General features: G+C 35.0%; 1 protein-coding gene across 3 annotated transcripts in view; it reads right to left on the bottom strand.

Moving 5' to 3' along the window:
• The window catches only part of LOC121028804 (syncytin-1-like), a 130,984-nt gene that overhangs the window by 16,796 nt on the left and 100,090 nt on the right, over positions 1–14,098 (bottom strand). For 2 of the 3 annotated variants that reach the window (XM_040472818.1, XM_040472816.1), the window contains exon 1: positions 4,089–4,275. The exons of the other annotated variant lie outside the window; for it this stretch is intronic. The gene's annotated coding sequence lies outside the window, so the exon portion shown is untranslated. Of the gene's footprint in view, positions 1–4,088; positions 4,276–14,098 lie in introns of those variants that run through there. 3 annotated transcript variants of the gene reach the window in all.

The following is a 14,098-nucleotide window of genomic DNA, read 5'->3' as shown; positions in this document are numbered from 1 at the left end:
TATAGTATATATATTATATATAGTATATATATAGTATATATATTATATATAGTATATATATAGTATAATATATATATTATATATATAGTATATATATAGTATATATATATAGTAGATATATATAGTAGTATAAACATAGTAAAATATATATACTACTATATATATAGTATATATATGTTATTATATACATTAAATATTAGCCATTTTTCTCAAATTTTGTCAAAAGTGTATATAAATCTACATGGAATTTATTGTATGGTATGATGTAGGGATGTTCTTCCACATATAATTAATTTCCCAAGAATTTTATTTAAATGCCCATATTTATAGTATTAATTTTTGGATATTCTTTTTTATTTTTTAATTCTTCTATGACCACTACACAATCCAAATTGTTATTCTTTTATGAGATGTATTCTCTTTTCTTTTTTTTTTTTTTTCCTGTCAGGTCAAGATATCACAGCTCTGTTTTTCAAAGTGCTCATTTTTTACTTCACATAAGCTATTTAGCATAGCCCTATTAGTCTTTAAACATTTTCTTATTTTCTAGAACAACAAGATATTCCAGCTCACTTTCCTGTTTCCATGCCAAAGATCTATAATCAAGCATTCATTAAGGACTCTAGTTCATTTCGCGGGGAATAGTACTCAGACACAACTATCTGAGCACTAGGTACCCTCTCTTTGGAATTACTGTGGCTTTCCTGGTTGAAGGGAAGAAAGCTACATGGGAGAGGCATAGATCACCCAGGCTACATGTTAGGCCTACTTCCCTCTCAGACTGAATTTGTGCATATTAATTTAATCCTCCTTAAATTAAATGTTAACTATCATTTCAAGGATTTTCAAAAAGTTGCTCAGTTTTACTCCCCCCCCCCCAATCTGGTTATGTATTTTGGCCAAAAGTTTTTCCAAAATCTCTAGAGGACTTCATTTTTGTGTTAGTGCTGGAACAGTTACATATTAAACATGTCTTAATAAATCAGTGCTAGTAAATATTTCCAGAGTAATAATAATTTGAAAGTGGCATCTTTCAAATCTTTTAGGCAAAGAGAGCATTTTTATACCTTTATCAGATAAAGACACCCACTTATCCTCTACTTTTGATGTCCTTATACATCACATGTTTTAGAATTCCTTTTGATGTCCTTAAATTCTTATTTTGTCTAATTTCTAATATATAACTGACTTGCCACACTTAAGAATTCAAGTACATTCATTCCTCATGAGTCTTCATATTATACTATGATTGCCTCTACTTTGATGTAATATTTTCCCCTGAATATTTTAATATTAAAAAAATCTTAAAAGTGTTGTTCAAGAATGTAAGAACATCTTCACTTTGAACTTAATATTTGAAAAAGGTTGCAAAAGCATTTACTGGAGCCATATTTTAGGATTGCAACGAGGTTAGAATACGCAGCCTCATACCAAAGATGGAAAGGAGGTTTTCATTGTAATCAGTTTTTATGACTACACCAATAAAACTTTTAAAAAGGAACAAAGAAAGAGGGAAGGATGGAAGATCAGAGAAAGCTTAAATGTTCCCCATGCTTTATTTATAGCATACACTTGGCATTGAGCACCCATTTGGGTCCCCACCTCCCAAAAATATAAACCAGGGCAAAAATACAGATGTAAGAAAGGAAAATACAAAGAGCAGTGTATTATTTCATTTCTGAAGGAAAACTAATTTGACTTCTATAATGAATAAATACCATCACTTCTTTTAGTATGCTTTCAAAGCTTTTTTAACTTATAAAAATTCAAACTGATTCCTTAATTTTTATGTTTTTTAGGTCCTCAAATATGTGTGCTAGGAAAAATATAGTATGCCTTAAAGCAATATTTGGCATACATTTCTAATTTTAATATCATTACCTATATTAGCACAGTTCAGTCTTTTAAGTAGTTTTAAGCATAGAATATCAAGCAAACTAATATGCATCAGAAGTATAAAACTTGTGGGAGAGAAATATTAAAATATATTAGGGTAGTTCATTCCTGAGACCATTCTCTTAGGTGGTTCAGCAGATCCATTAGAACAGAGTGAAGTGAAAAGTGATTTTTTTTTAAAGAGAAAAATGTAGGGAGAAATATTGAGATAAAATTCAACTTCTGACATGAAAAATGGAATAATGTAGCAGCACAAAAAAGTACATAATTTAGGCTACTTTTGTAGAGACTGGACTATCACAGTCTTGATGGACATTGTTAAATGTCAACAGTGGGTGAATAATGTAGCAACAGGAACTTGATATACAATGATAGATATCAAAGATAGAGAATGGAACAGATCAAATAATAAAAATTATAATCCTTGACAACTTCCATTTAAAAAAAATATTTGAAATTAAATACTGAGACCATGAACCTTGAAACAGACCCAAAGTAGCCAAGATAATCACATGCTATAATATCTGTTGTTAATTTAAAAAAAGAAAATATATCATTTGGCTACTCAAGCAAAAAGTCACATAGAATGGTAAGAAAACCTGATTTTCAGCTACACATTATGCCAAAAGATAAAAGAACAACATATTTAAGAAATTCACAGGGGCTTCTGGCTAGTTCAGTTGATAGAGCACATGACTTAATCTCAGCGTTGTGAGTTCAAGACCCACACTGGGTGTGGAGCCTATATACCAGCCAAACTTAGAATCAAGAATAAAGATTGCAGAGTACCAGTTAGGAAAACCACAACTCAGAGAAAACAGTTCTATGAGCACTCCTAGGAAATTTACTAGAGGATATGATTCAAACAACCAACATGACTACTATAAAGACCGGTATTAAGCAAAAGAGTGTATATACCTAACAATGTAAGATTAAAAGACATAAGGGAGGCAGTGTAGAATGTAAGGGCTACCTGCCCTGACAGTGTAGATCCACTGTAGTAAAATAAGTGTGCCAATTGCCTATAGATATTAAGAGAGGCCATAGAAAGGAGAAAGCAGGACAGAAGTTAGAGTTCCTTAATATAACATATTTTGTAGATTTTATTTTGTACACATATAACTATTTTACATATTTACAAAAATAAGCTGAGTTTTAAAAAATTCCAAAAAGCAAAAGCAAATTAAAAACAGGTGAGCCTATATATGTACTAATCAACCACAGAGAGAGTTAATATTATGAGTGGGCCTAAAACACAATAATTTGTCTGTGTATTCTTGGTGGAATTATACCTAAGGATGAAGAAAAAATGGCTGCAAAACCTTAAACCGATTTCTATAACCATATTGTTGGGGGGAAATGTTGATATTGCCACTCTGAAACGTGTTTGTTTGTATGTAGTGTCAGATACATTAAATGCCATTATGGTGGTAGAGATGAAAATCAAGAGTTTCAACATGGATGAAAAGCAATCAATGAATGCATGTAAAAATCATGTAGTTCTGATTTTGATTTGGAAGTATCAGTGTGAAAAATGTTATTATTCTACCTATTGAAACAGCCTAGAAATAATGATCATAATGGTAACAATAAGCTCTCCTAATTCCCAGATTTTGTCATCTAACTAATACTTTTCACTAAAAGAAATCAGGCTCCTTATAAAGAGAGTTAATTCCATGTCTAGGGCAGGAAATATCAACATTAGACTGAAACTCTTGTTCTAAACAGGCAAGGAAACAAGCCATCAAAGCCTTCTAGAATTATGTCTAAAAAACCAGAAGCCAACCTGAATAGAGCTCCACTAGCCCCAAATCAGAAAATGTTAGTACCCCTAAGAATAATACATTGAAAGTATTAAAAAACATCAAATATGATTAAATTGACAAATTAATAATAATGCTAAATCAAAATAAGAAACTCATTGATCATTTTTAGTAGACACTTGAAAACTAAATCAGTATTATGAAAACAAGTAAATAAAAGAAAAGAATCTGGCAGTTCCCTCTGTACCTTCCCTCTACAAGAATCTGTACCTTCCCTCTATAAACCGTATCCTCTGGTTTTCATTTAATTTAAACTTTATTTTTATTTTTTTTAATTTTATGATTGAAGTATAGTTGTATACAATGTTATATTAGTTTCAGGTGAACAACAGAATGATTTGGCTCTTCTCTACATTATTCAACACTTACCACAAGAAATGTAGTCACCATCTGTCACCATACAACATTAATACAATATTACTAATATTGCCTGTGCTGTACTTTACATATCTGCTGGAGTCCAGCTCCAGCAGGTCCAGGGGTTCCCAAAGGATGAACGGCGTCGGTGAAAAAGTGAAAATAAAACAAAACAAAAATAAAAATGGACACAGACAACAGCAGTGTGTTGAACTGGCCGATCTATTGCAGTAAACGTGGCATTATATTTGCTAGTGATTTCCTTGTAACATACGTCATCTGTGTTTTTCTAACATTACCTAAGTCTAAAATTGTTCTTTTGTATAATCACCCAATAAGGAATAACATGATTGTTTTGTCATAACGTTCCCTCTTGCCCTTTGCTTATTGATTAATTTTTTTATTGTTTTTATTATGTATCTACGTTTATCTATAATTTATAAAGTATTTGCTTTGCTGTTTTCACGAAAGGTCATTTATCTCTCAACATCTCAAGTGCAACAGTTACAGGGACATGACCTCTTAGTTGTTTCCCTGAACCATTCGTGGTTTTGAAGAACAAAAGTGTTCGCCTGAGTCCGAGGTGCCAGGAAGGGGGCCAAGAGGGCCTTAGAAACCCACGCCTTATACATTCTCAGAGAGACAATGCATCTGGGAACAAATGAACCATTCTGTACTTTAACCGACTAAGTTCAGTCATCATCTGGAATGCCTCCTGGGGGCCAGGTGGGCCCAGGGGTCAGAGTGACCTGTGTCCATAGATACACTCCTTAGTTACCGGAGTGGGGCTTTCGGATCCCTATGTCTCTCCTTCGTTGGCCGCCTTTGCTGGCAACTGCACGAGGCTGTCCTTCCTGCAAGTAGAGGAGTCTCCACGGGGAATGGCAAGGGCTACACGTAAGGCCTAAGGCCGCACAATTTCTTGCGGAACCTTATTTTCTTCCTTAATGGTTCTTTTCCCAGGGGGCCTGCCGAGGGCAATTCCCCAACAGACAACACCCCAGGTAGTTTTAAGGCCAAATTACCTAAAAGTGGGAGTGCAAGAAGCTTCACTGTCGGCGGGCCGCCTTATAGGCACCAATCCATCCACAGCCCGGGCTTTTCCACTCAGGCTGGGTAGCTCGGCTTCCAGCACATATCCAGGACTTATTTTATTTTATAACTGGAAGTTTATACCAGAATATCACAATTCTGCCGTACCTAATTTATTAATGGATATAGGCCATGATAATCAATTCATTAACATAAATAAAAACAAGAAAAGCAGACAATATGCCTGCTTTGGAACACCACCGCACTGCTTGATCCAAACATAAATAAAATCAAGATTCTACTTTCACTGAAAATTCATTAAAAATAAATGGCAAGAGGAAAATGCTGAATGATATGATGGGGGATGCAATAGCAAACTCCAGACTGTGGAAACTACATGACAAATTGCCTGGTTTCCTCAATAACAATGACAAAAACAACACTAAAAAGCAAGAAGTAATTGTAAGGGGTTAAAAAAGACTTTGGAAATATATCACTCTATGACAGTTATGGCATTACTATTATTATTATTTTTTTTTAATTTTTTTTTCAACTTTTTTTATTTATTTTTGGGACAGAGAGAGACAGAGCATGAACGGGGGAGGGGCAGAGAGAGAGGGAGACAGAATCGGAAACAGGCTCCAGGCTCTGAGCCATCAGCCCAGAGCCTGACGCGGGGCTCGAACCCACGGACCGCGAGATCGTGACCTGGCTGAAGCCGGACGCCCAACCGACTGCGCCACCCAGGTGCCCCGGCATTACTATTATTATTTGGATCCCAATTCAAACAATCAAACTGTGAAACAAATGCATTAGAGAATTGGGGAACTGTGTCAGTTACTGAATATTTGATAGTATTATGGAATTATTGGTATTATGATTGCTTTTTAAAGAGTCATTAATATTTATGGATACATTCTGAAATATTTATGAATGAAATTATATAGTATCTGGATTGGCTTCAATGTAACTGAAGATAGAGATGAAATAAGATTAACCAATTACATTGTTATTATTGAATTATCAAAAATAGTTGATGAGGGTCTTCATTATACTGTTCTCTGTATTTTGGTATATGTTTGCAGTGTTCTGTAATCATAATTTTGGAATTCAATGATGGCTTGTATGTTGAGGTGGTGATGGGAATAGAGAAAAATGGAAACCACGAGTAGAAACTGGAAGTGTTAACAGGTAGGATTCAGCAGTTATTTGGAGCTAGATGGGGAGGGGTATAAGGACTGAGAGGAAATAGCTCCCAACTGATCCAGCTGTGTGCCCCAGCACCTTGGGCTCTAGACAACTATAACGTGCAATGGATTTATTCAGATGATAGATTTTGCTTAGAGTTGAAATGAGAGGATGGTGGAATGAGAGAGTGCTCTAGACTTTTGTATTGCCACCAGCAGGCTGTTTCATATTGAGCAAATCATTTAATGTATGTTTTATTTGGTTTCCATCTGAAAATTGATAGTGGGCTTAATATATAGATAGTCATTTACAGCTCCCAAATATGTTTCTCTTACCTATGTATCTTCTTTTTTGCTGATTAGTATTCTCTACATAAAGAAAGAACTGCTTGAATGTATATATTTATTAAGGTTACACCAGCACACTATGTTCTCTTAAATATCTATTTCCCAGCATAGCCTCAATTGTGAGGAAAGCATGTGGTAAATGACGTTTATTTTTTGAGTGTGTGTTTCATACTTTCGTTTTAAAAGGACTTTGTGCCAAGGTTAAAATCTCTAGCTAATAATCTCTGCAGCTCCAGTATTAACCATGGTAAATGTTACTATAGTAACCATAATCTGGGGCTGTTTGCAAAGCTGTATATAACCTTGCTTTTAAATTCAGAAGTGATTCTTTATAATCGTAAGAAATGGTGCTATAACGCTATTAACAAAAATTCCATTTCATAAAATTTGTGTTACGCCACTTCAGCTGAACTGTGAAGTGTTAATCATTTTATTGACTTAATTTTCAATGATGGTTCAAATCCCAACCAACTAAATGTGCCTGGTCTATGGGAAAACTTATTATGTGCCTCAAAACATGGTACAAGTTATTCCTTTGTCCCTTTATCTTACCATAGAGGGCTGAAGATACTTCCTCCATTACTTATAATGAAATAGAATCACCCTCTGTTTATTTTCTCTACCGCATTCCCACATTCTTGTGGGAAAGGAAATTTACCTTCTTGTGGAGATGATGATAGACTGGGAATCATCAGGTCACATTTTTAAAGTTTGTTCTTTATGTATAGCCCCAGTTTCGTGAAGCTGATTTCTTTTTTTAACTTTATTTATTTATTTTGAGAGAGAGAGAGAGAGAGAGAGAGAGAGAGAGAGAGAAAGAGAAATAGAGAGAGGAGAAAGAGAATCCCATGCAGGCTCCACACGATGTGGGGCTCAGAACTGTGAGACCACGAACTGTGAGACCATGACCTGAGCCGGTCAAGAGTCAGATGCTTAACTGACTGAGCCACCCAGGCACCCCCATGAGGCTAATTTCAATCACAATATTAAGTAATTTTTTTCAGTTAAAATTAAAAACTCATAACGTGACACAATGATTCTTATTTTGGAAAGACAATCAGTGGTTCCTTCCTTGAATTTATTCATTCCCCAAGCCTCTGATATATGCCAATCACTGTTCTTGGTGTTGCAGAAATGGCTGTGACAAAAATCACTTACATTCTGTGTAATAAGCAAAAGATTGATGTTAGAAATCTATGAAGGCTTCAGTTTTTCTGAAACTTCTAGTATTTAACAGACCCTGAAGTTAAGAGGGGCTCTCTTAGGTACCTTGGAAGAAGACCTATCAAAGGAATTTAGACCCCCACATTGAGAAGTCAGGATCCATAGCATTTCTCACTTTAAACACCATTTAATTACTTAGGCTCTTTCTATCATTTGGTCATGAAAAGGAACATTGCTCTTATTACTGTGTGTCTTGGATAAAACAGCAGGCTGGGGAATATTAGCCTACTGAAGTCATTTCTACATTACCTTTTCATTTTCAAGAGCTGCACAATTAGTATGTATTGCCAAAAGTATTTATCTCTCTCTTTTGATTTAAGTTGTATCCAAGGCCAAAGGGTGAATATGACTTGATTTACTTCTTAAATTATCAGGGTTGTCTTAAAATCCCCACTGTGACACATCCACATTTCTTATTATATGATCACAAATTAAATTGACAAAATTATGATACTTGTGGATTTCATAGAAAGACTGAGTTCAAACACAAGACTGACATATTTTTGGTCCTTATTGGACAAGTAATCTTGAACGGAGGTATAGAAAAAATATGGCATTAATTACAATGCTAAGCAGAAAATTTTTAAAGCGTATGCCTGTATTTTGCTTCTAGAAATTAGCATTTCTCAAGGACACACAAGATTGGTTTAAAAGCAGTGTTTCTTTTTCTTATAATGCATATAAGAGTAGTAAGAGAAATAACAATGATTATAATGGAACACATGTTCAAGGATGGGAGTTTGCTTAGGATAAAATTTCTATCTAGTTGGCCAGCCTAGACATAGAGAAGATGTATGAACATTGCTAATTATTGTTAAGGATGGATCTAGGAAAAAGGCATGTATCATGGCAGGTGAATGGACCACCATTTGTGGGAAGGCCTCAAGAGTCCAAATTTGTCTTCAGAGGCAGTCTGAATACAAGAAGCCAATGAAGACAACTTTTGGAGTGCCAGAGAGGTACTGGGAAAACTCCCATGGATAATTAGGATAGAAAACTAAGCAGTTTCATAAAATATGAACATATTTTAGAAATAAAGTCTTCAATAATAGACATAGACTATTTATACATCATTTATTAAGTTTCAAATTGACAGAGCTGTTGTTTGAAATGAGATAAGTATGGGAAGTATACTGAGGGGATGAAACCAGGGTATTTACAGTGTTAGGTTTCTAAAAGAAGGTGCAAGAAGGATATGTAAGCAATTTTGGGAAGTGCTAGGAAGCAGCCTTACATTTAGAACAGGCTTGGATTAAATCTTGGTCTGATGGAAGGTAATTTCTTCTCTTTTTATTGAAGTATAATTAACATACAATTGTGTATTAGTTTCAGGTGTACAACTTGTTGATTCAGCAATTCTATATATTACTCAGTGTTCACCACAGTAAGTGTAGTCACCATCTGTTACCATACTTTAGTAAAATATTGTTCACTATAGTCTCTATACTGTACTTTCTATTTCCATGGCTTATTGATTTTATAACTGGAAATTTATACCTCTTAATCCCTTTTATCAAATTCACCCATCCCCATCCACTCCATCTCTGGAATTCCAGTTTGTTATCTGTATTTAAGAGTGTTTTTGGATTCATTGTTTGTTTTCTTTAGGTTTTAGATTTCACATGTAAATGAAATCGTATGGTATTTGTCTTTCTCTGTCTTATTTCACTTAGCATAATACTCTCTAGGTCCATCCATGTTGTCACAAATGGTAATATCTTATCCTTTTTTATGATTGTGTAATATTCATATGTATGTGTATATCACATTTTCCTTTTCCATTTTTCTACCAATGGATGTAGATATGTTGCTTTTATATCTTGGCTGTTATAAATAGCGTTACAATAAACATAGGGTTGCATTTATCTTTTTTGAATTAGTCTTTTTGTTTTATTTGGGTAAATACCCAGTAGTGGGATTACTAGAATATATGATATTTCTATTTTTAAGTTTTTGAGGACCCTCCATACACTTTTGCACAGTGGCTGCACCAATTTACATTCCTACCAACAGTCTATGAGGGTTCTTTCTTCTCTACATCCTCACCAAGACCTGTTATTTGTTGTCTTTTTGATTCTAGCCATTCTTTAAAAAATTTTTTTAATGTTTTTTATTTATTTTTGAGGGTGGAGGGAGGGACAGAGAGAGAGAAAGACACAGAATCTGAAGCAGACTCCAGGCTCTGAGCTGTTAACCCAGAGCCCAGACACAGGGCTCAAACTCACAAACTGAGATCATGACTTGAGCCAAAGTCAGAAGTTTAACCGACTGAGCCACCCTGGTGCCCCTCCTCTACTTACTTTTTAATCAAATAATTTCTGGGTATTTTGGCGTGGAGTTGTATTAGTTCTTTATGTATTTTGGATATTCACCCCTTATCAGATATATCGTTTGCAAATGTCTTCTCTCATTCACTAGGTTGCCATTTTGTTTGTTGATGGTTTCCTTCACTGTGCAAAACTTTATTTTGATATTGTCCTGGTAGTTTATTTTTGCTTTTGTTTCCCTTGCCTGAGGACACATATCTAGAAAAATGTTGCTAAGGCCGATGTCAAAGAGATTGCTGCCTACATTTATGGTTTCAGGTCTCACGGTCAGGTCTTTAATCCATCTTGAATTTATTTTTGTGTATGGTATAAGAAAGTGGTCTAGTTTTTGTATGTGGCTGTCCAGGTTTCCCAGCACTATTTGTTGAAGAGATTCTCTTTTTCCCATTGTATATTTTTGCTTCCTTTATCAAAAATTAACTGGCCATCTAAGTGTGGGTTTATTTCTGGGCTATATATTCTGTTCCCTTGATCTATGTGTCTGTTTTTGTGCCACTACCTACTTTTTGATTACTATATATATACTATATATATACTATACTTGTAGTATAATTTTAAATCTGGGATTGTGATACTTCTAGCCTTGTTCTTCTTTCTCAAGATGGGAGGTAATTTCTGAATGGATATTACTTAAAGGAGGTGAGGATGTCATCATTTGTTCAATTAGTGAATGCTTTTGATTGGGACACAATGCAATGAATCCATACACATTCCTATGGAAATCACCCAACCAGAATCTGGGAGGACATTTTAGGAAAACTAATGTTATATAATGAAAGAAAAAATATTTAGGGAAGTAGTTTAAATTTTAAAATTTTCTGAAATTGAAAAGAGTAGTGAAAAGCAGAAGAGAGAAGATTGGCATATCCATGGCTATAGGAAAAACTGTGACAAAACATGACATGTTTATTTTCACTGAAGTAGCATTAACTCCTGAAGGTACTAAAAAATTACTACAGCTAGTTCCAAGCTACTTTATAATAACGGAATCTGTATAGATCCCAATCATTCCACACCTTTTCCAAAATACCATAACCATTAAGAGAAGTTAAATTAAAACACCAATAATTTATATTTACAGCATAACCAGAGAATAAGGAATATTACAAATTCAAATTTATGAGGAAATATGCAACGGAGACCAGAGTTGGTACAGAGTCCACAGTTTTATGTGAGTCGGCTGGGAGCTAATCAGAAGTGTGGGTAGTGGGCAGTAGTGGTGAAATCCAGGAAATGTTACCAAGGGTTCATCTTCAGAAACAGAGAACCTCACCCTGAGTGGAGACTACAGAGAGCAGTTCTCAGGCTTCTAACATCATAGCACAGGCAACAGGAACAAAAAGAAGAGGCTTAAAAAGACAATTTTAGGAAAGTATTCAGGAAGAGAGTTGTTAAACTCCCTCAAAGGGATGCCTTGCAGCTTGCCTGGGTATCTGTAAGCTTATCTCCAGGGAAACCTGGAAATCTAGGACTAACCTTTGGCCAAAGAAAAGATGAAATAGACTAGCTCTTGATTTATAATGTGGTGTGTAAAGTCAAATTCTACTGGAGACATGCTGTGCTAGCTTGTTATCGACATTGGTTAGTGAAAGCATATAGAATGATAGTTACATCTGGCTTAATGAATTATAAAGCCTGATTTTAGCTATGTGACCAGCAGGGTATAAAAGACTCCACAGTAAATTTGCTCCTTGGTTTAGATAAAACAGAGGTATCTTGGACGTATCTCAGTGGTTCACAAACGAAACATGAAGCACATCCTGTATGACTGAGGTAAGACCCTGGAGGTCTGCACCTGTACATCTTGGCCTATCCATGAATGTCTACACTTTCTCTCTCCTGCTGAATGTGTCCTTTCCCTTTATAAAAGTTTTACGTAACTATACCCTGTGGAGGTTCATTAGGTCTTTCAATTATCTGATGGTGTGTGATTTCTGCAGCAGTGATTTCATTTGGAGTCAACAGCTGGTTTTAAAGAGAGGAAAAGAAGCAGTTGATGACAAGTATCCTACAATAACAAAATAGAATATAAAAATGCAAACTACCCCACCACTAGGTAATGATTTAATATATTAAAACTGCCATTCTTTATTGCAACAAAAGCAGAGTCCTTGATGTGAGAATATGAAAGAGCAACCTTCCTAGTGTGCCTCACAAAAAATGAATATCCTCCTAGTTACTACTCCAGAAAAATAAGACATGCAAAAAAGGATAAAATCATGGCATTCATCCTATAAAACAAAAAGCTAAAGTAAGAATTAAAACAGTTCCATAAACCAACAAAAGCAAACATTCCTAGAAGTAGGATTTCTCCCAGAATTAAAAATGAAATAAAGAAATTGTAGATGTGAAAGAACACTAAAAGATAGTGGTCACAAACTTTAAAAAGAGATCAGTAATGAGAAATAGATAATAGATGATGTTAAATGTGAAATGATAAAACTTGGAGATAATTCAAAATTAATTTATGAATTAAGATTAAATTTCAAGGTCCCCAAAAGAAAATATAAACTACTTAAAGGACAGGAAATAACATAGGAAGGATATAAATGAGAAAAAAATAAATAATAGAGTTGGGGAGAAAAATATAGAAGGCGGAAAGAGAAAGAAGATTGAAGGCACATAAACAGCAAAGGGAATACAGTGTACACACAGCAGGAATACCAAAAGAAAAAAAAAAGAGCAAAACATAACACCAACAACAAAAACAAAACTAATATATTTTAATCAGAATACATGAAATCTTCATTTTTTAAATACTTGAATCGGGGGGCACCTGGGTGGCTCAGTCAGTTAAGTGTATGACTTTGGCTCAGGTCATGATCTCATGTTTTGTGAGTTTGAGCCCTGCGTTGGGCTGTGTGCTGACAGCTCAGAGCCTGGAGGCTGCTTTGGATTCTGTATCTCTTCCTCTCTCTGCCCCTACCCCACTTGTGCTCCGTCTCTGTCTCTCAAAAATAAATAAATGTAAAAGAAAATTTTTTTAAATACCTGAATTTGTATATAGAAACTGTGCACAGTGTACCTGGGAAAGTTGCCTTGGGATGCTAAACATTAACACTTAGCTTACCAAGATCATGAGATTTTAAAGATAGCAGAAAAAAACTTATAAGTCTCTAATCAAACACAGATCAATGCACTGACAAAAAAATCATATTGACATCAGACTCCTTCAGAGGAAACTTAAGGGCAAGAATATAATGGTGCAGTATCTACCAGATACATGGGGGAAGAAAATGTGAGCCAATAATTTTGTGTCCAGGCAAATTTTCTTTCAAATATCAAGATTACAAGAAAACACTGTTAAACATGCAAGAATTCAAGTATATGAGGCCTTCCTGAGCAATCTTCTAGATTGCTGGAGCAATCTAGGAGCTGATTGAAGACATTCTATATTAAATTTTAGTTTTGAGTATTGAATTTGTAAAATTATACTTGTAACACTAAAACAAAGGTGGGGCTGAGAGTAAATAGTTTGCATGTATTGTATATTTTAAAAAGGAAAGAGGGAGAGAAAAAGAAAAAAGAGTATTGTAAGTCATTGCTTTATAGGTGGTGGTTGGGAGCCAAAGGAAAACATTTGAGTACTGTTGTATCAGTCAAAATTCTCTAGAGAAGAACCAACAGGATGTACATAGAAATTTATTGTAAGGAATTGGCTGACACAATTACAGAGACTAAGAAGTCTCGTGATTTGCCAATGGCAAGTCAGCGGCCCAGGAAAGCCTGTGCAATCTCTGAGTCCAAAGGCCTGGGAAACAGCATGGCTGATGATGTAGATTCCAGTCTGGTTCTGAAGGCCTGAGAACTGGAGCACTGAGGGCAGGAGAAGATTGAGATCCCAGCTCACCAAGCAGGTAGGAAGAGCCAAATTCTTCTTTCTTCCAACTTTTTGTTCTGTGCG

The sequence above is a fragment of the Herpailurus yagouaroundi genome, unplaced genomic scaffold, assembly GCF_014898765.1.
Source record: "Herpailurus yagouaroundi ecotype Mexico unplaced genomic scaffold, PumYag 100, whole genome shotgun sequence".
Classification (NCBI taxonomy): domain Eukaryota; kingdom Metazoa; phylum Chordata; class Mammalia; order Carnivora; family Felidae; genus Herpailurus; species Herpailurus yagouaroundi.
This window is presented reverse-complemented; position numbering and strand designations above follow the sequence as displayed.